Source organism: Crocodylus siamensis, chromosome 4, assembly GCF_052110815.1.
Source record: "Crocodylus siamensis isolate JL-2025a chromosome 4, ASM5211081v1, whole genome shotgun sequence".
In the NCBI taxonomy this organism is placed as follows: domain Eukaryota; kingdom Metazoa; phylum Chordata; order Crocodylia; family Crocodylidae; genus Crocodylus; species Crocodylus siamensis.
Genome location: NC_143398.1, coordinates 62,647,580 through 62,673,484, shown reverse-complemented (window position 1 = coordinate 62,673,484; position 25,905 = coordinate 62,647,580). Strand labels below are relative to the sequence as shown.

The 25,905-nt window shown below is 42.4% G+C and overlaps 1 protein-coding gene across 6 annotated transcripts in view; it reads left to right on the top strand.

Moving 5' to 3' along the window:
• The window catches only part of TAFA2 (TAFA chemokine like family member 2), a 356,990-nt gene that overhangs the window by 124,449 nt on the left and 206,636 nt on the right, over positions 1 to 25,905 (top strand). The window lies entirely within an intron of this gene.

Sequence of the window (25,905 nt, the reverse complement as noted above, 5' to 3'; positions counted from 1 at the left end):
GTACTGCTTACTGTCCAGCTACTGTTCTCTGGCTACCAGAAAAGATAGTGATACTCGTTGCTGTCAATCTGGCACCTTCCATGATCAATACTTATGCACAATATGTTTTGAAGAGGGAAAAGAATATATAGATTCAGGCCCAGTGCATATAGTTTTATGGATGGAATACCCATTGGCAAGACACAGTTGACCTAATGTTGCATTACAGAATATTTGCCAGACACATCCTACTAAGAATGTAAATCCATGATAAAGATCTAAGGCAAAATAGTGCATATGTATATTAAATGAAATTGCTGAAGAGACGGTAATATCCTGAGAGCCCTCAGTAAAACTGGAGAATGATGTAAGAGGGTAGTGGGAATCAAAGATAAAATGCCAAACGTTATTCTAACAACTTTATTCTTCTAAGTTAGTGTAGCTCTTAATCTTGGAAACTTTATTATGCATAATTCTCCATAAGTCATCTGTTCAGATATGAGAACATTTTAAAAATCTGCCGGATCATCTTTCAAAGTCTTATAAAAGATCCTCAGAACATGTAATCTTCCATGTGCTATAGAAAATGGGGGTTAGAGAACCCTGTGCACTGGAAGACCTGTGTTGTTATAATGAAAAAAAGGCTCCTGCCATATATCCCAGAAACAGTTGGATATTTTAAATCGATAGTGCTGTGATGCATCTGAGTTTTCAGTGAGGGTTTGAGCCACTGTGTGCCAGGAAAAAAAGAAAAGTCAAACGCTGGCAGGTTGGCAGCAAGGTGTTACCAGGTTTCCAAACAGAGACACTAAATCCAACTCCCTCTTAGGTGGCAGAATATAGCTGTGCTAGTTGTGCATAGGACTCTTTCTGTGGACTTTAGTTCCTGTCTATCTGCACAACTCCCCCTTTCTGAGTGTGCCCTACTCTTGTCACTTAGGTTTTGTTCCACTTGAGGAATGGCATCAATTCCATGTAGGTCCCTAAAAAATTAATTAAAGAAAAACCATAGGCTCCCTGTGGCAGGACTGGGTCCCCAGGGGTAGCTGTGACACCCCCTGGTGGCTGTGTGGCTCCTGCCCCACTCCAGCTCCTTAGGGTACCCTCCCTTTCCTCTTGCCTATCAGTCCATGATGGAATACATTTATTATAGAAGGGAGGCTGCCCCAGGGTCCTGGAATAAGCCCTAGCCTGCTTTGGCCAGTGGGTCCCTCCTGTACCTGGCTGACCCCGAGTCTTGTCTTTTTAAGCCTTAAGTGGGGCCCTCCCCTGTCTGTGCCTGGGGGCAAGAGTTACCATAAGGGCTATTTGTGGCCTCCCTCTTCCCCTAGAGCCATACTCATGCCTCACAGATGTCACTCAGTTGCCAGTTATTTCCTTGTATTGGCTTCAGCCTTCTTAGCCCTAGCTGAAAGATTTCTCTAGCTGTAGACTCGTAGCCTAGGTCCACTGGTATGGACCTGACCTTTCAGTTTCAGCCTCTTGGCTCCTGGCCACCTCTGTTGTCTGTTTGGGGCTCAGGCTCTGGCCCCCTGAGTCCCAGGCAGCTCTTTTTGCCCCTTCTGGGCTCAGGCTCTGGCCTCCTCAGCTTGCATGAACCTTGCGCTCCTGCACCTCTCTGGGCTCAAAATCTAGTGTACCCCTCAGGCATCCCTGTGGCCTCCTCTCCACTCCTTACAGCTATCCCTGGACGTCTGGTCTAAACCAGAATAAAAATTCAAGCAATTGCTTTAAACTCAGTCCCTGCTCTTGCTTAAGCAAGTACTAGATGACTGTGCAGTAACAGTTGTACAGTCTGGTACATGTGTAGACACACTCCCTGTGCAGTATACTGCTTTGCAGATAGCCTCCAGGATAATCACTCCCTCCTTCCTATCCTGGCTGATACTACCTGCTTGCTTTACCACAACTAGCTCTTGTTCAGTCTCTGATGTCACCCAGCAAGATTAGCTTGTTGCAATATCCCCTTACAGTAACAGGAGCCTCTGGCTTGCTTTTGATGGGAGCATCAATCAAGCTTCTCTTTGTCTGCTAACTGTTTATCTGCTACCCCTGGGAATTTTCCCCCTCCAGTCTCACAGCCCTACTCACTGTCTTTAATCATTGCTGTGCCTGCTTCTTTCCTCAGACCTTCTGAAGAATGCCTTTCATTTGAAAGCTTGACTAATTTAATCCCAATCATCCAGTTGGTCCAGTAAAGGAGATCACTCACAAAAATCCTTGCCTCTTGCAAATTTTTCACCTAGAACTTGACATAATTAAAACTATAGATTTGGCAGAGATCTGGTTAGACATAGAGTTATAGAAACATAGAAAATTAGGATTGGAAGGGACCTAGGAGGTCATCTAGTCCAACCCCCTGCTCTAAGGATAGAGATTCAACCATCTTTCTGTGAAACCTATTCCCGTTCTTTATTACCCAGTGAGAAAATCCTTTCTAATTTCTAATCTAAACTTCGCTTCTTGAATCAAGACAGCATTTCTCCTTGTTGTCATCTTCCACCACTGAGAACAGTCTAGTCCCATCCTCTTTGGAACTACCCTTCAGGTAGTCACAGGTTGCTATTAAATCCCCCTCAGTCTTCTCTTGTCCAGACTAAATAAGCCCAGTTCCCTCAGCCTCCTTAGAAGTCACATTCCTCAGTCCCCTAACCATTTTTATTGGCCTCCACTGAACTCTCCAATTTGTCCACATCCTTTGTGTAGTGGAGGGCCCAAAACTGAACACAGTACTCTAGGGCTAGGGACAGACATTGAAAAAGCCTGAGCCTGAATTGGTTCAATCTTTGCAGGTTAGCCTAACTTGGCTAGGCTGAACTAGTTTGCAACTGCATAGGTATTTTCTCTGGATGGAGGAAATTCAGGCACATGCCTGTAGTGGCTCAGACTAGAAGCTGGGGGGTGTTAGAGCAGCCCTCCCTTCCCTGCAGTAGTGCTGAGCTGAAGGGGGTTGTGGCCAGGCCCCGGCAGGACCTCTGGTTAGGGAGGATTGCCTGCCCAGGCTTTTCCCCATTGGCGGTTCAAGAGGTAGGAGTGTTGCCAGGTCCTAGTCTCCTACTAGCACTCTGAGGCAAGAGGGAGTGTGCAGTGCATGCATCTGTTGATTTTACAGAGCTTTTCAATCTCCCTGTCCCTGCTTTTTTATACTATCTGCAGCAAACCGACAGTCAAGCAAGCCAGCAGGAAGATGATAACAGTGTTTATTACCCCATCAGCAAAAAAATAGCCTCTCTCCTTTAGTTTAAACTATTCTTAAACAGCTTACCAGCTGATCTGTTAATTAGCTCCAGAAGCCCTAAGCGGTCACTGTTCTGTCTGCCTGTCCCAGTGAAATTGAAGATGTGCACACAGACGCCTTTCAGCATTAGCTAGCAAAACCACATGCCTAGAGTCCATGGGTTGTGGTCTGTGCTGTGGCGGGCAGGGGGAAGCCAGGCAGATCCTGCTGTACCTGCAGTTTCTGCCAGAGCTCCAACCAGGGAGCAGAGGAGAGGGGCCAGCCCTGATGTGGGGCAGAGAGCCCCACCCAGCCCAGAGAACATGCCGGGATGCTGGGGGAGTCTGGTTTATCTTAAACCAGCACGGGGTCTGGGACAGATATTTCATAAACTGGTTTGGGCCAAATCAGTTAAGTCTGATACTACATTCAACCAGGTTTATCTCAAATTGGTTTCAGCCATTTTTAAACTGGTTTATGTGCACTGAACATCTGTTCTGTTACAGGTTTAAACCAGTTTCTGATCACTTCAACTGGTTTATGTGTAATGTCTGTTCCTAGCCTAGATGTGGCCTTACCAGGTCCAAATAGAGGGGAAGAATAATTTCCCTTGGTCTGCTGGCAATGCTCCCACTAATGCAGCCCAGTACATTGTTAGCCTTCTTCACAACAAGGGCACACTATTGGCTCATATTAAGCATCTTGTCCCCTGTAACTTCCAGGTCTTTTTCTGGAAAGCTGCTCCTTAGCTAGTCCATCCCCAGCCTGTACTGATGCATGAGATTGTTCCATCCTAAGTGCAGGACTTTGCACTTCTTATTGAACCTCATGAGATTTCTTTTGGCCCAATATTTCAATTTGTCGAGGTCTCTGTAAATCCTAGCTCTGCTCTCCAGCATATCTATCAACTCCCCCTTCCCCGCAGCTTGGTGTCATCTGCAAACTTGCTTAGAGTTCACTCCATCCCATCTTCCAGGTTGTTGATGAAGATATTGAACACAACTGGCCCCAGGACTGACCAGCTAGGGTACTGTAGTTGATATTGGCTGCCAACTAGACTGTTTATTATGCTTTGAACTCGATGATCCAGCCAGTTTTCTATCCACTTTATAATCTATTCATCCAAGCTGTAGTACTTCCTTCAAAAATAGCAGTTAATGCTTCTGTTTTTTTATATCCAGTGTGGATTGAACCAAAAGTTATTAAAGAAAATCCTTTAGATCATAAATACTAACTCCATGGAGAACAATGTGCCATTTAACTAGAAGTGGTCAACCCCTTTTTTGGTTCTTCATTTGATTTCAATTAACTGTGTCTCATGGCATGGTACAAGTCAGGAATGGGTCATGCATGGTTGCTTGATGATTCTGTAATTAGTATTGCAACTCATTTACTTTGTTAATAGCATTGCTTTGCATTTCCCAGTATTACATCTTATTTTACTAAGGCACCATTGCTGCAGATATTCAAATAAAGGCCTGATATGGCATCAGTGGGAACGTGGTATCATGGTGCCTGATTCTACTGCTTACATTTTGTGAAAGATGGACTGAAGTATAATATGTTTGCTGAACCGAATCTTTGAGGGGAATTGTTAATTATATATTTGGACTGAAAGCAAGCATCATGTATCAAAGGCTGTTGCTGTGTGGGCCAAGTATGGTTTTCTTATTAAAAAAATTAACAAAACTTATTATTTAAAAACAGAAGGAACTCTGCTTTATCGAGTTATGAAATACTTCTGTGAGGTTACTACATAGTTTACTGCTTTGTGTGATTATTTAACTATACAGAATGGGGGAGTGGGAGTTTGTTTACTGTTGTTGAATAGTATGTATTGCTAATGAGAGACTAGAGTCAAATGCTGCCCTCTGAACCAAATGCATAACTCCCTCAGAAGCCAACGCATGCCACAGCTTGATGATGCATATTTTTATGCTGGAGCTTAGTATTAATCATGTGTCCAAGTGTTTGCATCATCAGGGCATGTGTTAGAAAATACGATGGTGATAAGTCACGGACGTCTTTGGTATATAGCACCATATTTCCTAGTATATTGCACACCCCAAAAATAAGACACACACGTTATTTTTGGAAGGCTGAATGTAGAAAAAACAGATTTTTCCAGAGTTATGACTTAGTAAGACATGGCATCCCAGAAGACAGTCTGGGTAGGCAGCAGGAACTTCCTGATGTGGCAAGACCATAACAAGGTGAGGCCCTACACCCTTACAAGGACTGTAAATAGCTCTTTATATTAGTTCCTGTAAATAATATTGTTGTCCTGTAAGCAGTAAAATAATCAAACCCTGGCATACAGGGTTTGCATACAGTAGCTCACTTGTGCTGAGCCAGCTCAGCTGCTGAAGGGGCATTAGCTACCATGCTCAGACAATAGCTATGGCTGTGACAGGATTAATACAGGACTCCTTCCCTTTTAGAATCATAGAAATAAATAAAAGTAAGGTTGGAAGGGACTTCTCCCTACCAACTCCCTACTCAAAGCAGGACTGTTCCGAATTATATCATCCTAGCCAAGGCTTTGTCTACCTCCATCTTAAAAACCTCCAGTGATGGAGACTCTACAACCTCTCTGGGTAATCTCTTCCAGTGCTTTACTATCCTCATAATGAGAATATTCTTCTTAATATCTAACCTAAACTTTCCTTGCTTCATCTTGAGACCATTGCTCCTTGTTCTGTCTTCTACCACCAGTGAGAACAGGTGTCTGGCCTGCCTGGGCAGCCTGATCCCACACCACCAGGGGCAGGGCCCAGCTGGGAGCATTATGTCTAGCTCCCTCTCTGGAATCACCCACCAGGTAGTTGAAGGCTGCTATTAAATCCCCACTCAGCTTCTCTACTCCAGACTAAATAAACCCAGTTCTCTCAACCTTTCCTCAGAGGCCATGTGCCTTAGCCCTCTAGCTGTTTTTATTGCCCTCTGCTGCACCCTCTTCAATTTGTTCACATCCTTTCTGTAGTGGGGGTCCAAAGCTGGACACAGCACTCCAGGTCTGGCCTCAGCAGTGCTGAATAGAGGGGAAGAATCTTTTCCCTCAATCTGCTGGGAATATTCCCACTAAGGCAGCTCAGTATGCTGTTAGCCTTCTTGGCAACAATGGCACATTGTTAGCTCATGTTAAGGTTCTTGGCCACTGAAACCCCCAGGTCCTTTTCTGCAGAGCAGCTGCTTATGCAGTTGGTCCCCAGCCCGTACCAGTGAATAAGATTGTTCAGTCCTAAGTGCAGGACTTTGCACTTGTCCTTATTGAGCCTCATGAGAGCCTTATGCTTTCTGGGCTAGAGACAAGTAGCAGCCATCTTGGCAGCCATTAAGCCATAGCATCTGAATGCTTCTATTCCAGTGAAGCAAATTCAGCTTCCACACTTGAGACATGAAACCCAGTCTTAGAGGCTGATTTTGGGGCTTTCTCAGAAAACAAAAAGCAGCTTCTGAGAAGGATTGCTAGGGCAACTTCCATAGACAACAAGCATCTTTTGCTATTTTCCAGAAGTGACAAAGAGCAGTAATTCAATTTCTTAAAGAAGCTGCTTTAGACACAAAGGGGACACAATTACCATTTTTCATGCCTTAGCATCTCTATTAGGAACTCAAATTATAACCTGCAAGAAGTCAGCAGTTTTTATTAAAAGAAAGATATTTCTTTTTTTTTTTAATGGCTTGCATTTAAAAGCCTGTTTAACTCTATTCCAGTTATGTAGTTGGTCCAATAAAAAATATCACCTAAGAAATCCTTTGTTTTGTAGAGGCAGAGCAATAAATAATCATCATGTGATTTGAACTAATGTCAAATTATTATAAACTAGCTATGGAAGGGGAGTTCAGAGTGAAAAGATAAATCCTTCCTTCATGCTGCAATATGCTAAAGAATGCTGGCCCTCTCGACACTTGGTCAGAAGTGTATTTGAAGTTCCTATTGCACAGATGGGTAATAGTTTGAAAGCACAGATGGAATTTAGGGAACAGCTAGTTCACTGGCAGTTCTACTGTATGTGAGAGCAGGAGAAGAATGAAGGAACAGACAGCTTGAGACAAAAATATCGAGATCCAACTGGTTATTACACAAAATACTGCAGCCACTTCTTTGTGTAAAAGCTGTGAGGACAAACAGCAAATATTTTAAAAGTTATTCTAGTATTGGCAGCTTCCATGCTATTATAATAGAAAGGAAATGCATCCCAAATCTAATTAGAATGAAAACATTAAGTTTGTGCTATGCTTTTTCAGTTGTTTATACTTTGGTGGGAGGAGAGGAGGTTCAGCAGGGAAAAAGAGAACACAGCAGGCAAGCAGAATAAATTTTGAAGTAGAGGGTGTGAGGAATAGAAGCAAAGAGGCAATTAGTAGGGGGGACAGATTCATAGAATAATAGGGTTGGAAGGGACCTCAGGAGGTCATCTAGTTCAAACCCCTATCATGGCAGAATTATCTTTGACTAACCCTCCCATTTAAGCATCTGTCTAACCTGCTCTTAAAGATGCCCAAGGATGACTATTCCACAGCCTTTCTGCATAGGCTGTTTCAGGGCTTAACCTCTCTCATAGTGAGAAAGTTCTTCCTTATATCCAATTTAAATATCGCCTGCTACAATTTAAAACCATTGCTTCTAATCCTGTCCCCTGCAGCCCTAGAGAATAGTCTGTCTCCATCCTCTATATAACTACCCTTCAGGTATTTTAAGATTTATCAAATAAATCCCTCCTCACTCTTCTCCAGACTAAATAATTCTAGTTCTTTCAGCCTTTCCTTATAAGTCATGTCTCTCAGGCCCCCAGTACTTTTTGTCACTCTCTACTGGATTCATTCTAATTTGTTTTCATCTGTTTTGAAGTGAGGGACCCAAAGCTGAATACAGTATTTCAGGTGAGGCCTCACCAGTGTGGAATACAGCAGGATAATCACTTCCCTTGATTTGCAAAAAGTTGTCAAGTGATGCTGCTGAGTTAATTAGACTATATTAATAGATTTGCTTTTGATGAAGCCACACTGGCTATTTCTGATCACCTTGTTCTCCTCCAGGTGCTTAGAAATAGACCGTTTCATGACCTTTTCCATAATATTTCCTGAGATAGAGGTCAGACTATAATCACTCTGTAATTCCTCAGATACTTTTCTTCTATTTCTTAAAGATGGACACTATATTTACTCTTGTCCAGATATCTGGGACCTTACCTGCCCCCCGTGAGTTCTCAAGTATGATAGTCAGTGGGCATGTCTACATGAGACTTTTATTGTACAATTGACTAATTAGCTGTGCAGTAAATGTCTAGGCATCTACCCATGCACCCCTGTTAAGCTGGAGTAAACTAAGTTACTCCACAGCAGGGTAGTTAGTACTTGTAAATAAAAGTACTATCCTGCTGCAGAGTAAAATACTTCCTGGCAGCACATGTGTAGAGGCTACCCTGGCTGCCTGGGGTACAAGGGTTCTTCAGTATGAGGGCTGTCTGCCAGCTCACCCCACGCTGAAGCATGATCATACCTCAGCCAACCCCTCCACAGCATGTTGAGCCAGGGGAAGCAGCCCCAGCCTGGAAGGCTGACCCCCCTGGGCCCTGTGTCAGCCAGGGCTGCTCTGACCTGGCTTAACTTGCTGCATTCCCAGGCACATGTTCAAAGGGCAATAAGCTCTTGAGTTTATTGTTTCACATTAATAGCATGTGTAGGCACACCCAGTGGCACTGAAAACGACAGTCAAGTCCTACAGTATTCTTGGGTGCATCCCATCTGACTTGAAAGCATCTAACTTCTCTAAATAGTCCCTAACTTGTTCTTCTACTAGTCTAGGTTGCTTATCACCTCTATACCCAGAAGATGAAGAAAAACATTTGACCTCCTGAGAGTTTATACGTCTCTGCTTTGAGACTTGTTTCTATTCTGGCAGACTGGGTTTTTTGCTTCCTCCTCTAAGCAATTTTTGCTTTCTAAACTTGCAGTTCTATTGTGAGGGATGTGACTTTATGGGGGTTAATATCCCCTCAAGGCAGACTTAGTCCTGGACCTGAGGAGTGCAAGGGTAGTTATCAGCTGCCTGGTCATATCCAAAATATAGTTACACCTTCTTTATCTCTGTTTTTCTATTGCTTCTACCTGTTTTCTGTGCCTACATGACACCCACATGAAGTATATGCCAGCTGTGGTTTGATCTTATGCCACTGAAGTGTAGATCCTATTCCAGTGTGCCATGTGTAGTTTAAGTAGCTATGAATTTGCATGTTTCACTCCAAGCCTTCAAACCTTAGCCCAACAGCATTCCTTGGTAATGCTGCCTTATCTGGTTGGACCTATTCGTACATGTATTCTTTTGAGCTAGGTACAGACATTCAAAAAACCTGAGGCAGAATCGGTCTAAGTTGCAGAGTTTTCTGTTAAGTGGTGTAGTTTAGATTGGTAGCAAACAGAACAAGCATCCACCTCTTGGTGGTGGGCGGTGCAAATCTTAGACCAGGTTTTACCATTTTTAAAACTGTCTATGTGTGCCTAACATCTGTTCTGTTATGGGTACAAACTGGTTTTATGTGTTGAACTTCTGTTCTGTTATGGGTTATAGACCAGTTTTCAATCACTTATATTGGTAAAGTTGTAATGTCTGTACCTGGCCTTGAAGGATAAATTTGAAGGCACTGGGCTACATTATAATTTCTGATCTTATAATCACAAATCATTTTGAAATATTTTTAATGAATAAAATTTATTGAAAGAATCTCCCATCCATTCTTAGAATATAGAACAATCTTTGAATATTTACATATTTTATATTATTCTTCTCCCAGTTCACTGATTTTTCTAATGTTACAGTCATAAATATGTGGTAGATGTTGTTTAGCTAAATTGTAAAATAAGGCATAATTATTGTAGAAGTACTGAATTTCATATATATGCCATTCCAAGAATAATATGAGACTCATCATTCAGAGACAGGAGAGAGGAGCCTTAGAAATAAATTCATTCCTTCAAGCACTGATTTAAAAAGAGGGACCCTAAAATTATATAATCAGATGAGTTAAGACTATAATTTCTTGCTGTGCTCTGATTTATCCCCTGCTGTTAGACGTTGACTCATAAGTGAAGCCAGTGTGGTCCAGCATTTAAATTCAAATTCATAAGTCTAACTCTCTTTTATTTCCTTCAAAGTTGTATATTTTTATGAACTTCTAAATTTCATTAAAAAAAAGAACTTGAGAACTTAAAGCTGCTTTGAGGTTTATTTGTTGAGCGTAATTAAATTTTTATGGATGCTTTCATAACAAAGATAGATAATAAGTGCAAAGCCGAAAACATATAATACTGCATTGTAACGTAACAGCACTCTACTTAAGCAATAGTTCTCTTTCGTGAAAATGCCTTGTAGTTTCCCCACTGTAAAAGTCACATATTTTGCTTTATGAGTAAGAGGAACATTCAGAGCAATAAAGTTGTTAAGGGCTTGTATGCATCCTCCCTGTATTGAGTATCAGGAAGGAGGGATGTTAAAAACACTCCCCTGAATTCCTTCATTTGTCTCTTTCTGGTGCTGAATCAATTTCTTGCCTCATGCTGAAGTCTAGTCAGTGTAAGTCTACATTTGTCAGAATTGTTATAGTGCTGTGTTGTATCTTTATTTTAAAAAGTGGCATTTTTTATTCTATAATTTTGGTTCTATTTTATTATAAATTGCATTATATTATTGTAGCTTGGTACATTATAAGAAAAGACAGCAGGTTTCAGGAAATATTCTTTTTTGTTTAAGGGATTTGGACAAAGGGTGCCATGACTGTTGCCCATGACTGAAGCATTTTTTTAACATTTGTGCTTTGTGAGATGAAAGCAATGGCAAAAGCTGAAAATATTCCTTTTGGAGAAGTCTTTAATGATAATCACAGAAGAGTGCCTCTGAGAGAAGAACAGCACGAAAATACTCTATTTTCTTGAGCACAAGATGAGGTTCCCCCATCTTACATTGCAATTGGCAGGGGAGGCCCCTCATTTTATAATCACATACAACAAAATCTCACTAAATACACTGTCTCTCATTAACTGCTGCCAAAAGCAGCATGTGCTCATCAATGGAAACCAACTATGTAGTAGATTAAATGAAGCCAACACTCAGCTTGACTATAAAACATATGGCCTACGTTGGGAAAATATGCTAATGGGAACTTTTTTGTGTGTGGCCCTTAGAAAAATGGAATGGTGTTCCCTCTGCAGGGAACTGGCATTGGACCTGGAGGTCCTGCAATACCAGGCCAGCACTGGGAGGGCCAGAGCCAGCCTTGACTCCCCTTGATGCCAAAAATGCTATATTTGATTTTACCCAAAGAGGCCAAGATACTGATGGGAATCTATCACTTTGCCCCTCATGGCATTTCAGTGCCATTGATTAATGCAAATTAATCAACTTTATTTTAGCAGCTCCTGGAGGATCTTGGTCACAAATTCTTTCCTTCCCATTGGTAGCTTTTCTGGGGCCTCCAGATATTCCTTCTTCACTCAGACCTTCACTGGGAAGTATCTTCCACATACCTTTCACTCCTTTCCATCTTGTTTGTGGGTTCCCATCCAGAGTCCAACAACACCTAGTTTCCAGGTCTCCACTACCTCCGCCCTGCCTCTTACAAGTGGGGGAAATCACAATCTCTTATCTGCAGCTGGCCAAATTACCTTCTAAAACATGGTCTCTCCCCTGCAAAGTAAGGGTAGGCTAGTGCCATCCATCTGAATATGAGAGATACTAATATCCACTAAGCATAGTTCCCTCCACTGCTGACTGTTTTCCATAGGGAACACGGCACAGGGGATACTATGGTGGGAGTCTACTACAGACCCCCTACCCAGGGTCAAGACCTTGACCAGGAGTTTGCCAGAGAATTGGCTGAGGCTGCATGCTCCCAGTGTATGGTTGTAATGGGAGACCTTAATTACCCAGACTTCTCATGGGAGGAGCTCTCAGTCAAATCTGAGCAGTTGCAAAGCTTTCTCTTGTGTGTGGATGACTTCTATCTGATGCAGGAAGTCTACGGGCCGATGAGAGGTAAAGCACTGCTCAACCTGGTACTGGCAACTGGGGACGACCTATACAGCAACCTAATGATTGAAGGGAAGCTGGGTGACCAGTGACCATGAGCTGATCACCTTCACCATCTGCCGTAAAGATGGCAAGTCAGTCAGTAATACAGAAGTCCTTGACTTCAGGAAAGCTGACTTTGACAAGCTAAGGAGGCTTGTCAGTGAGGCTCTGAAGAGCCACAACTCAAAGGGAAGGGGAGTTCAGGATGAGTGGTTGCTCCTCAAGGGAGCAATCCTGGATGCACAAGCAAAGTCTATCCCATCTTGGCGGAAAGGCAGCAAAAGGGCACAGCAGCCCCTTGGCTCTCTAGGGAACTAGTGGACCTCCTGAATCTTAAAAGGAAGACCTAAAAAAGATGGAGGACTGGAACCACCACCCAGGAGGAATACTCTGCTGTGGTCCGGATCTGCAGAGAGCAAACCAGGAAAGCCAAGGCTGCAATGGAACTCCAGCTAGCTACAAATATCAAGGAAAATAAAAAGTCCTTTTTTTAGATACGTGGGAAGCCAGAGGAAAAGCTAGAGCAACATTGGACCCCTGCTAAACCAGATGGGACAACTGACAACCGATGTCCAAGAAAAAGCAAACTTGCTAAATGGGTACTTTGCATCAGTTTTTCACCAGTCCCGTGGGACACCCCTGCCCACTGTGGGTCAGGGAGGCCTGGGGAAGGGAGATTCCTTACCCGCCACTGAAGCTGACCTCGTGAAAGAACATGACAGGTTGGATACTTTCAAGTCAGCCAGCCCTGATGATTTACACCCAAGGGTCCTCAAAGAAATGCTGTTGACTCTGGTGGTACCCTGCCCAGTGAAAGATGTGGTAAATCATGAGCCTTTTGGCTTTGGACTAATACCATGCACAGGTGCATGGTATCTCTATCTAGGTGTGTCTAGCTAGCAGGTGCTTGTAGCTAGGGCTACCTGATCCCCTAGATTTGTTTTTCTTGCTGTAAGAAGGGAACAAATTCAAGGCAAATCTCTAATAATTAGATTCAATACCCAGAAAATTATAATAAATTTATGAATTTTCCATGTATACAATCAAATTATTTGGGGGCACTCTGTAAACAGGGTCATCTTTTCAAGTAAATGTAGTAGTTCTGACAGCTAAAGTCTCTTTTCAGATCTTTGTCCTGTAAACATAAATGTGATTATAACTATATCAATTTCTGCTTCTTGGGCTGAAGCTTCTACTGTAGAACTGCTCAAAGCTCCTCTGTGAGGGTTTCTGTGAACATTAGTTAAATGCTAATACCTTGGTGGCTTCCACCTGCTATCATCCCCTCTACAGAATATGTCCTTGGGGAGCATTTCCCTATTCCTTTCCCAGGAGTTTTATATCTGATATCCATAGGTTTTTGAACAGATGATAATATTGCCTCAAGGTCTTAACTACAGGGAATTTGCTGTGTCTTTACAGAAATTTGAAAAGGAGAGAGAAGCACCAATCTCATTCAGGGAATTGGATAAGAAACATTAATTCTCCAAGGTTAAAACATTTTTCTTCTTAGACTAGCTCACAGATTCCCTGTATTTCTGCAGAGTCTCCATGTGCTTCTGAATGGTTCTCACAAATGTTCTGTTCAAACCATTTATTCTGATTCCCTTTTTCTCTTTGTCATGGAGAGCTATTTTCCAAGTGTCTGTCTGCCTCTGCTTAAAAGGGGGGAGTGAGAGAGGTTGTTCTCTGATAATTTATCATGATAAAGAGGTACGGTATTCTGTTCATGTAATCTCTAAAGTCCTTTCTCCTTTTCTTTTGATTCAAGATGTAGTATTTTCTTGTTTCTCTTTTAATACTGGAACAGAAAAAGAAAATCTCTGCCAGCAGCTAGTTATTTAGAACAACGAGGTTTAAAAGTCATACTACTTAGTAGCTTTTTTGAGGGTTGAAGCAAGGGCCTTAGCTTCTTAATTTGTTTGAACTAAATGGATAAAATGGAGTATATCAGAAGAATGCAAGCTAGCTAGCCTTCCTTGTGCTCTTAACATAAAAAACATTACTGCTGCATCATGTTCTGCCTTTTGGGCCAAAAAGAGAGAGGTTTCCAGTGAAGACTCTTCAGATCTATTTGAGGGCCCTACAAACATTCTTTAAACACTTCTGCTTCAGTGGCTTTCTGCTGTTTACACCCCCTCTGCAGAGTATAATTATGCAAGTTCCACATTACTTCACTCTTACCTCTGGCTTTGTTAAAGGATAGTTCAGGAAGAGCACTCTATATTTACTTGAATCAAACTTGGGTTTAGGATAGCATTTCTATTTTTTTTTATCCTGTTTCCTTCTCAAGCCAACACTGTATAAATTTCATTTGACCTATGCCAAGATATAGAAAAAGGAATTATTTTAACCTGAAAACACCTTTCAGTTCCCTAGTTTCTCCTACCCAAAACACCTGCCCTTTTGATACTCAGATGCTGGTGGTTGTGCATATTGTGTAAGGTGCTGTTAGTCACTGGGCACACCTACACAAGACATTTAAGAGAAGTAGCCTAATAACACTGTTCAGTAGTATGCCAGGCAAAAACCATGCTAATATGCTACAGTGCAGTAGTATTGGCTACTGTGCCGTAAGCGTCACTAAAAATGCATGCGTAAGTGCTACTGTGCAGTAACTGTAGTTACTGTGCATTTAGTTAGTCCTTCATTAAGCAAGTACTAAACTAAATGCACAGTAACTACTGCACATTAATGAACATATAGACGCACCTATGCAGGAGTTAATTTTCCACAGCAGAAGTTTTTTAACTGCAGTGAGACTGGCAAGAGAGAACTCAAACCAGGGTTTCTGTTTCATTTCTGACTTGACGCCAATAAGAGGAGGAGCTACCCATTCATCTGGTAGCAGTAGGACATAAGAAATGATTGCATTAGAAAATCTCCTTTAACTACCTAGGATATTAAGAAGAAATTATTTTTTTTGTGGACAAAACAATGAATTCGTAGTACCATTCTCCTAACATATGCAATATAGCAATAAGATGAGATGTCAGTAGAATAACTTGTTTAAAAAAAACAACTACTTTTACCGTAAACAAAAACCAGAAAGAATTTGTCATCTGAAGGTTATGCTCCATAACATCACTGCCTGTCTTTAGTACAGTATAAGTCCTTGATAATTGCTTTTTATGTCTTTCTGTTTCTAATGTTCTAAGGCATGTACTGTTTTTTGTGGCACTGAAATGGCCCAAGTGTTTACTGGTCCAAAACACTGTATATACCAAAACTTTTACAAAGTAATTATTTCTGGCACAATTCTGAGAAGGAACATTAATAGATGGGCCCTGCAATGTCTCCATCACATCTTTTTTTTCACTTTTACTAATAAATGAGATCTCTAATTTTTTAGCTATAATACTTTCAAATATTAATACATTCTCGTGAGGATTTCTAATTTTTGAGAGTTATGAAAAATGAGTATTTCTGAAACTGCAAAAGTTGATATTTGCCAACATATCTACATCATGTCATGTCTGTTGTCAGTAGCATTTCATATTTCTATAATCTTGTTGGAGACTCTTCAGGAGATCGTCACCTTCCACCATGCACTGCAAGACAAACTTTGCCCATGCCTGACAGTGGTGAGCATATGTGAAAGTGCTGTGCTGCGCTGTCAGTATTACTGAGAAAACCAAATGTAGAGTCAAACTTACTCGGCCTCTTGGTATTATCCATCTTGTTTTGAAGTATTTTGGTGAACCCAAAGCTTGTAAGGAAAACTGGTATTTGCAAAGTGAAATCTAGAGCCCAGTTAAAACTAGTTTTAAACATCATTATTATTGTTTGTACTGTACAAGCACAAAGGACCCTGATCAGTCTGGGGTCCTATTGACCTAAGACAAATTATAATAGATAAGTAATACAAACAAACAAACTGGACGTGAGGAAGACAAAACTGAAGTAAGAACAAGCATCTGAATATCTTGTGTAACTGACACAAATTGGGAAGCAGCAAGGTCTAATAAACATTATACTGGACAGGGATTCAGGAGACTGGGATTCTAACTCTGCCAGTGACCTGCTGGGTGTCTTTGAACAAGTTGCTTCCTTTGTCTTTGTCCCTGTTTCCCCCTCTCCCCTCCTTTTTCTAATTTTGGCTACATAGGAGAGTGAGGTTTTTGGGACTACAGATGTCTTGGACTATGTGGGTGTGTACAGACAAGTAACCCCAGGGTTAAATAGCAGCGGCACATAGTTGTATCACTGCTACTTTTCTTCAGGGAATGCCCCTGCAAGTGCACTCTGGTGCACAGCAAATTGCTTCAGGTAAGGGAAGGGAGGCTGGGGCCAGCACCTTCTGGGGCTACAGCAGCAGTGATCTGGTTTTGGGTGGCACACGCTGCAGCCACATGCACCACCCTTGAATTTGTTCCCTTCCTACAGCAAGAAAAACAAATCTAGGGGATCAGGTAGCCCTAGCTACCTGCTAGCTAGACACACCTAGATAGAGATACCATGCACCTGTGCATGGTATTAGTCCAAAGCCAAAAGGCTCATGATTTACCACATCTTTCACTGGGCAGGGTACCACCAGAGTCAACAGCATTTCTTTGAGGACCCTTGGGTGTAAATCATCAGGGCTGGCTGAAAGTATCCAACCTGTCATGTTGTTCTTTCACGAGGTCAGCTTCAGTGGAAGGTAAGGTCCCCTCTCCCACATGGACCTTAGCCAGCATGTGGTATGCTAGGTAGTGCTGAGAGGTGTCTGTGTAAGGCAGACAGCACAAAGGCGGACAGGACAGTGTCCACTAATCGCTTTTTGGAGCCAATCAGCAGGTAGCTGGTAATGTCCCTCCATTCCTTCCTTAGAAAAAGCTGTTTAAGAAGACCTTGAACTAATGAGAGAGGCTTTTGTTTTCCCCATATCTAATTTTGGCTCTGTGCTGCATCACGGAGAACCATTTCACATGCATTGTGTGCATTTTGCAGCACCTCAGAAACCTTTGAGGTGCTACAAAGTGCATATGTCCGCTTGTCTTGATGCGCCCTGTGCGTGTATGGTGACTAAGACAATAGGATCCAGGTGTTAACTGTGGCCTCTAAAGTATTTCAGTAATTCAGACAATAAGATAATTTGCCACTTATACTTCCTGTTTATAGGATCATAGGAAAGTAGGGCTGGAAGGGACCACAGAAGGTCATCTATTCCAGTTCCCTGCTCAAGGCAGGATCATCTTGACTAAACTATTCCAGATAAGTTTCTGTCCAACCTGCTTTTGGAAGTTTCCAAGCATAGAGTTTCCATAGGTTCTTTAGGTAGCTGGTTCCAATGTCTGTCCACTAATAGTCAGAAAGTTCCTCTTAATCTCTAGCCTACACTTTCCCTGCTGTATCTTGAGGCCATTGCTTTTAGTCCTGTTGGATTATAGAACATAGGCATGTGTCCAGGACTCACTGGGCACCTATACATTTGTCTGATGTCTGCTCTGATGCATGCTAATAAGCACGCCTCAGAGCAGGCTTGATTAACTGAGTCTGCAGGAGCGGGCCAGCAGCCTCGGCTTCACATGTATTCAGTGTCACTGTACTTCAGAATGGCAGTGGGGGAACTTTAACTAAAGCTCATTGCTATTTTGAAGCACAGGATGCTGAATACACGGACGCTACAGGTGCTTTAATTAGAGTGGCTCCAAAAGGAATTAAATGCAAAATGTTGTGGTTGTATGAATGCATTGTATTAATTTCTGGAGCTTGGAGATATGTAGCTGTTGTAGGAAATGTACAGAAAATTATAGATTAATTTTGGTACATTTTTACCCTTTTAATACCAGCAAATGTTTTATTGCTATTGTACTGCTTGGCTGGCTGCTGAAATAACATGGTTCCTCCTCTGTTTTCCTACCTGTGATTGTTATAAATGCTTAAAAGAAAGCTAGGCCATGAAACTATTAAAATTGCACATGTAGCAATGAGGCAGAGAATTTTGCAACTAGTTCCTTCTTGCTATGTTTAGAAAATTTAAATGAATGAAAATTAGTTCTTCAGATTTGATATAGTGTTTCAAGGTGCAGACTTTTTATTTGCAAACAGCTGTACAGATAAAAAATGTGAATAATTTGGGTGATGTATATATCTTTAAATCTACTGTTGTAATACAAAGGGATAGGTATTGTTGAAGTGCCACTACCTGAAAAGCAAAGTGAAGATTTCTGAAAATCTACCTCTTGATTCTAGAAGCTTCTGCCAAATTCTTCTTCTAGTTTTCTTTACCTCTTTAGCTCTGAAGTATGAGGTATTTGCCCTCCATTGTCATTTTCTCTCCCTATATCTCCCTGGGTGTGTCTATGTATGCAATTCAAAGCAATAAACTCTGGAGCAGTTTGAACCAGAGTAAACTACTCCTGGGCACAGCTTCTACATGTGTGCCCAGAACATCACAGGGCAGGGCAGAGCAGTTTATGCCAGAGCTGGTCTTGCCCTGCTAGCAGCAGGTACAGGGCAGTCAGTTCTGGGTTCTCAGTGGTGTGGGGCAGCGAAGGGGCTGGCTGGGTCATGAGAGTGCTGAAAGTATGGCTAGGTGGCAGGCAGGAGTCTGTGCCCCTGTTGGCTGGGCTGACTGGGCACAATTTATGTCTGTTGTCAGCATCTACATGTGCATTTAATCACAGTTAATTACTCCACCACAAGATAGTACTGTCTCCGACTGTACTATCTTATGGCAGCATTAATTGGATTATTGTGGCTTAATAGTGTCACATGTGTAGACAGTGATGCTTTACTCTGCAGTTAATTAGTATACTCTGCAGTTAAGCAAACTTGTAGTCACGGTCCCTGCGTCTTGCAGGGACACTCAGGAAGAAAGAGAAGACCAGAAGACAGAGTAACCTGTCCCATTCTTGATTCTTGTAGCATAGTGGGAGAGATAAATAATGAAGATGGAATCAGGAAGGCTGATGACTGCTTTAGGCTAGAGGGAGGCTGTGGGAGACAGAGTTCCTAAGTCCTCCAGTTTTCTTTCTGCTACAAGAGTGATCTCTGCAGTGCTGACAATAGTCCCCCGTGTGCCACTGTAAAATTCTATATCTGCTGCCACCTTTACTATGACTCAGGTTTGCACATCCCTGGGCCCCTTTACTCCATCTCTCATGCTTTCCAGTTGTTTGCTGCACTAGCCTCAAGAGAAAAGTCAAAACATTCTATTGCATGCTTCTGCTTTAATAGCAAGCATTTAATTCCAGGAAAGACTAGAGCATTTGGCAGCTAGCTGTTTTTATCAATGGCACATCTTCTACTAGCTGTGAGAGTCCATGCAATACATTTTTGGCACTGTCACAGCAACCTGTAGGTTTTCAGAGAACTTTGCAACTGTTGTGAATTAGCCATCAAAAGCAACTGAGAGAGAGAGAAAACCGTTTCCAAATTAGCAGAGGAGGAAGCTGAAGCATTCAGAAGGGATATGACTCCAGCACCTGCTTTGGAAGGCTGATACTTGTTCTCCTGTGGATAAATTTGACCTGGGATTTTATTCTTAGTTTTTTTATAGTGCCCAGTAATTGTGAAAGGATTTAGGTCTTTGTTCCACAGTTAAAAAACATATATTTGTGGTGGTGGTTCCAGATAGAAAAAATCATGTCAGAGCTATTGTCCCTTCCCCTGGATGACAGTTTTTGCTTGTTGGGCCTGAAGGCTTGAAGGCCACATACTAGCCTGCTATCATCTTTCTTGGAACAGTAGTAATTAAAGGAAGAAATCTCATGGTCCAAACCCTGCCTCTCTCTATATCTCCTTAACAAGAGCTCATGTTTGTTGTTTGTTACATGTTGCTATATTAAATAGTGTATATTAATAAATAATTAGTAAATAAACAACATTTAATACAGAATATTATTTATTATTGTATACTAAAGTATGAGATCTGTTTTGTCCGTATTTCATTTTGTGCTTCTCTAGCTTGTTCTCAAGTGTTCAGGAATGTCAAGCAACTGGGTGACTGTTGTAAAGGTCTTAATATGAGTAGCTGGTGGATCCAGTGGGGTGAGGTGTATGGACCATTGTGTGGGTGGGATATGGTATATGGCCTTTTCCTAAGCTTATGCATGCTGAAGTACTCATTTCCATGATAGGCAAGATAACAATCTGGTCATTTCCTCATTCCTTTAATAAGCTTTTTTCAGCAAGGCTATTCGGTTCCTCAAGGTGCCTACTTTGGCCACTGGTTTCTGGTAGGTTCCACAATAGGAAGTCTTATTGACCTACTGCATGGTTCCTCTAGTGTCTGTCTCATGTTTCATTCTTGTAGCCTAGTGGGAGAGAGAAATAATGAAGATGGGAAATTACTGGTAATTTTGTAGTAGCCTGAATTATTTTTCCTGAATTCGTCTGACCTCATGGATGATATGCCACTTGTTGCTAGGATATCTGTTCTGGATTTGTAGGCTGGGGACAGACATTCACAAAGCCTGAGCCTGAATTTATTCAATCTTTGCAGGTTAGTCTAATCTGGCTAGTCTAAACTAGTTTGTAACTTTACAGACATCCCCTCTGGATTGAAGAAATGCCAGCACATGCCTGCAGTGACTCAGACTAGAAGCCTGGGGACACTAGAATGGCCCTCCCTTCCATTTCATAGTGCTGAGCTGAGTGTGTGGGGGTGTGATTAGGCCCTGGCAGGACGCTCTGTTTAGGGAGGGGTTCCCCCCCTGTTCCTGACCAGTGAGGAAATTACATATCAGGGACTTAACACAACACGGAGTTAATAGCATTTATCAGCCCATCAGGAAAACAAAAGCCTCTCTCATTAGTTCAAGGTCTTCTTAAACAGCTTTTTCTAAGGAAGGAATGGAGGGACATTACCAGCTACCTGTTGATTGGCTCCAAAAAGCGATTAGTGGACACTGTCCTGTCTGCCTTTGTACTGTCTGCCTTACACAGACACCTCTCAGCACTAGCTAGCATACCACATGCTGGCTAAGGTCCATGTGGGAGAGGGGAGGAGGAAATCCCTGCTTCAGCAGGGAGTGGTGGGAGGGGGATGTGGGTGGGGGCAGGAGGAAGCCAGGCAGACAGTGCTGTGCCTGCTGTTTCTGCCAGAGCCCCTGCCAGGGAGCAGAGGGGAGGGGCTAGCCTTGCTCTGGAGCAGAGAGCCCCTCCCAGGACTGCAAAGCATATGGGATGCTGGGGGACTCTGATTTAACTTATACCAGCAAGGGGTCCAGGACAGACATTGCATAAATCGGTGTGATTCAAATCAATTAAGTCTGATACCACATTCAACTAGGATTATCTCAAACCGGTTTCAGCCATTTTCAAACTTGTTTATGTGCACTGAATGTCTGTTCTGTTACAGATTTAAACCAGTTTCTGATCACTCGAAATGGTTTATGTGTAATGTCTGTCCCTAACCTTAATGATTATTAGCACGGTATTCTGAGACAGATGGCCTTCTTTTATACCCCACTTTATTGGGCAAATAACAGATAAATAAAAGATAATGGGCAGTTACATGGTTGCCTGAGAGTATACTAACTACCTTACAGTTGATGGGGTCCTACCTCACTCAGATAAGAAGTCTGGCAAGCTCTGCTAAAGGAGAGCTGCTCCCTATCTACTGTCTTATCTCCACCTCTCTTTGGTCAGGAGACAGGGTTTTTTTTAATTCCAGTGGCTCCCTTTGCTGCCCAGCAGCTCACTTTTTTATTCGTTACTGGTTAGTAACCCATATCTAGTTGGCACTCAAGCAGCCAAACACTCTCGAATAACTATCTTCAGAATCCCTAACAACAAACCTATGTATATATTAACTATTTACAGCAAGGTTGTCAAACTCCTCAGGTCCTGCAGAATGGATGAGCAGTGCAGGGCTGGTCCATGGCTTGGAATGGGCTTGCAGATCTGCCCTATGCTCCGGATCCAGTGTAACCCAGGATCAGCTGGTGTGTGTCACATGCAGTATCTGGGTCCAATCTGAGACTCACGGGTAGCACTGCGGCTGTCTGATAGAGCTCCTCAGGCCATATCTTTGATAGCCCTGATTTACAGAACCTTGAAGACTAGACATGGCAAACAGCTCAGATTGTATCTGGGATTCACAATTGCTTTCTTGTTTATTATGTTTCTTATTATTCTGTACACTTGCTTAATCTATGGCTTTGGAAGTTTCTATAACTGGAGGGAGAGAGTCTAGCTTACTTAATCAGGACCTTCCCTCCCCCTGTTGCTGCTGCGGTGGTGGTGGTGGGCAAATCCCAAGCAGCAGAAGGAAAGGGGGGAGCGGGCCCAGCCAGTAGGGGGAACAGGGCTTCACTCTCCCCCTCCTCCCCCAGTCAATTGGCTAGTCTCAAAATATAAGAATTAATAATGTTCCACATAAAGGAAATAAACATTTATGTATACACATAATAATGACAATTATTGATTAGTTATAAACATAACTGTAAGTAATCTAACCTAAATTGATAATATTTTACACTTTTTCTATTATCTTCTCCAGAATTCTAACATTTGAAAGTTCTATTAAATTGTGTTCAGCATAAAATATATTTATTTTTTATATTAAACACGCATACATGTGATTGACATTAAGCATATGAATCATTTTGGTGCTTTCAGAGGTACATCTCACATCACAAGTAGAAAGAGGTAGTTAGCTGTGCTTAGTCTGAAGTCAGGCAGAAGGTGGGGCAATGTGGCACCTTCAAGATGAAGGATGAAACTGCATGTAAACAAAGATCATACTAAATCTCTGGAATGTTAAGCAGTGGTAAAGTTAGAATGTGCTGTGAGTAGTCACACATTAACGGTTAATTCTTTTTCCTACCTGTATAGTGTTGACTGGCTACTAGAGGACTGTCAAGCAGTGGTGTGGCTAGGAGCCAGGACACCTGATCTCTATTCCTGCTCTGGGGCAGAGGGGCTAGAAGTGGTACATCTTGGGATGATGGAAGACTGCAAATTGCTTGTTTTAGCTCAATGAAGCAGACTAAAGAGACTCTAACATGAGCTTGGTAGCACTGCCCAGAGTTAACCCTCACTAGAAGTGGCATAACTTTGAGGTGCTCAGAGGGCACTCATTGTGAGTTAATGAGATTTAACCTGTGGATACTTGCATTTTAAGTGTCTGAAGTATGGTTTATTTGTAACTATTCAGAAAGCCAAAAGCTTTTATAGGCTACAGCTTACTTTGTTAGACGCCCTAGTATAATGTGCTATACTAGGGGTACCACTGCATTTGGCCTGGGGCTTCCCACAGGAAATTTCGCACCAAGAGCAGGGGCCATTAATGTGGGCACACTCCCCCATGCTAAATCCCCAAGCCCTGTGTGGCAGTCAAGCTGGGCCAAACCTCCTCTGCTTCTGGATTGGGGTGGGCCATGTCTCCCTCACCCACAAGGCTTGGCCATACCCCCTCCTCTCCTGTCTAGGCTGGACCATGCCCTCTTCCTCTTATGGGGCTGGGTTGGGGCCTTGCTAGGCCCCCACCGCTGCCCTTTTCCACAGGGCTGGACCATGCCCACTTCCCTTTCCATCGGGTTGGGGCAAGCTCTTTCTCCTGCAGGGCTGCATTGATTCTGGTCTGCACCCTGCACCCCTCCACGTGGCCAGATGGTGCCCGCTGTGCCCGCCTAGGTGCCAGTTTGGGAGTACCAGCTGGATCTAGCCTGCAAATGGACTGAGCACTACCAATCTGGTCCACCAGGCAAAAACGTTAAGTACCACTGTTCTATATTATAGCATCTGACAAAGTAGGCTGTAGTCTACAAAAGCTTATGCCTTTCTGAATGAGTTAGTCTTTCAGTGCCATGCTGCCCTGCCTTCTGGTATACTTAGTAGCTCATGAGTGTATTTGTTATCAATTTTTATTACTGAAATCAAGTTAATGCAAATACAGGAAACTGTCACTATTCCAGGGTTTGGCATTCACTGTTTCAATATTTGCGAATGCCAAACCCTGTTCTTAAATACAGTTAAAGGAGCTCCTTGGGACCTGTGTGCTTGCTGCCACCAGGCTCCTGCCACCACCACCATGCTCCCACCATTGCCAGAGCAGCCGTGTCCTCAACCCCAGCCGCCAGGGACACTGAGTTCATGTATGCAGATGGCGTTCATGAACGCAGTGCCTTATTCACAGAGTTTGCCATTTGCGGGGGATGCATATCCCACACAAATGGCAAGGGTCTCCTGTAATACATCATGTGTCATGCCCTGGGCCAGATTTAAATGATTTCATTGTGGTGAATTCTTTTCTTTTTTTGTACTTAAGAATGATGTTGGTATTAATATTGTATGAACATTTTTAATTTGTGTACACTTTTAGATTTATAGTGTTTTTAAAGTATTTTTGAAGTGATGGTAAAGAAGTACACTGTTAGTTATGCTTTAATTGTTTTGTTTTAAACCACTATTCTTGTCATACTGGAAAGTGATCCTTTGAATAGTAAGTGGGATTTTATAGTATGTCTATACTGTTAGCTAGGGCCAAACATAAGCCTGTCCTTTAGTTCAGATCTGCTGATTGCCCACATTTAAAACCCCTTAGCTTTCCCTCTGGTAGAAATTCAACTAATCCCCAAAAACTCTCCAGAGCATGGCTTGCCTCTCCCCTGCAGTGTGTTAACAACTTACCTAAGCTCAAGGTTGCAAGTTCAGGATGACTGCCAGCACCTGAGTTGTACATCTCCTCTCTGCTGCCTGTTATCAGAGCCAAGCACAGAAGGAGAGACCAATAGAAGTGAGACTGTCTCTTAGACGGGCTTTCTAGGAATTAGTCTGTTCACTGCTTGTTTTTCCTTCTGGGTTTGCTGTGTGGCCATAGAAAATAATGTAAATAGGGAGAGGCGACTCATGTGGCTTGGACTACACAGGAGTGACCCTCAGGGTCATCCCTAAATAGCAGTATACACATACTTGTAATCTTCTAATCAATGATTGTGTCCATGTGTGTGTTAGGCAGTGCCAAGCTTTTCATTATAATTTTTAATTCTATGGCCACATTACATTTTTTCCATAGTTTTCCTTTCCTTTTAATTCCCCATGCCAACCTCCAGTCCCCATATCCCTCCTAAGGCCCTAAGCTCCTTGTCAAAATCTATTCCTGCCACAATTCTGCAAGTCTAGCTCTGGTTCCCGCTGAATTAAAATCAGGAAGCTTCCTCTTCCATGCTGTTTATACCCAACATAAAGGTCACTGAGAGCATAGAAAAGAGAGCCTCCCTGGTGTCACTTCAGGTACCCAGATGCTAACCTGGCATGGCCCAAAGCAGCCCAGAGATGTGATTTTAGGGAAAGTTCTACTTATCCTGTAGCCATGACATGTCAAGTACAGACAACATCTTCAGGAAATTTAGCTGCTAATGTCTAAGTAGTCTCTACTAAGTGTCTGTAAGCTGCATATTTTCAAAACTGTATAGCTTATGTAGATTTGCATGGATGTTCACAGGACAGCTAAAAGCACATTCCTGGTAAAAAATGGCCTGCTGCACAAAATTTCAAATCCCTGTTCTAAATCCAGGGAGCATTAGAGTATTTAAAATATAAGGTAATAGATTTTAAAAATTACTAGTATTATTATTGCTCAGCTTCATTTTAAAATGAAATAGGTCAGTTGTTTTGGCCTAAATAAAATACATTAAAAAACCAGACACACAGACCGTGTACAGACATTACACACAAACTGGTATAAGTGATCAGAAACTGGTCT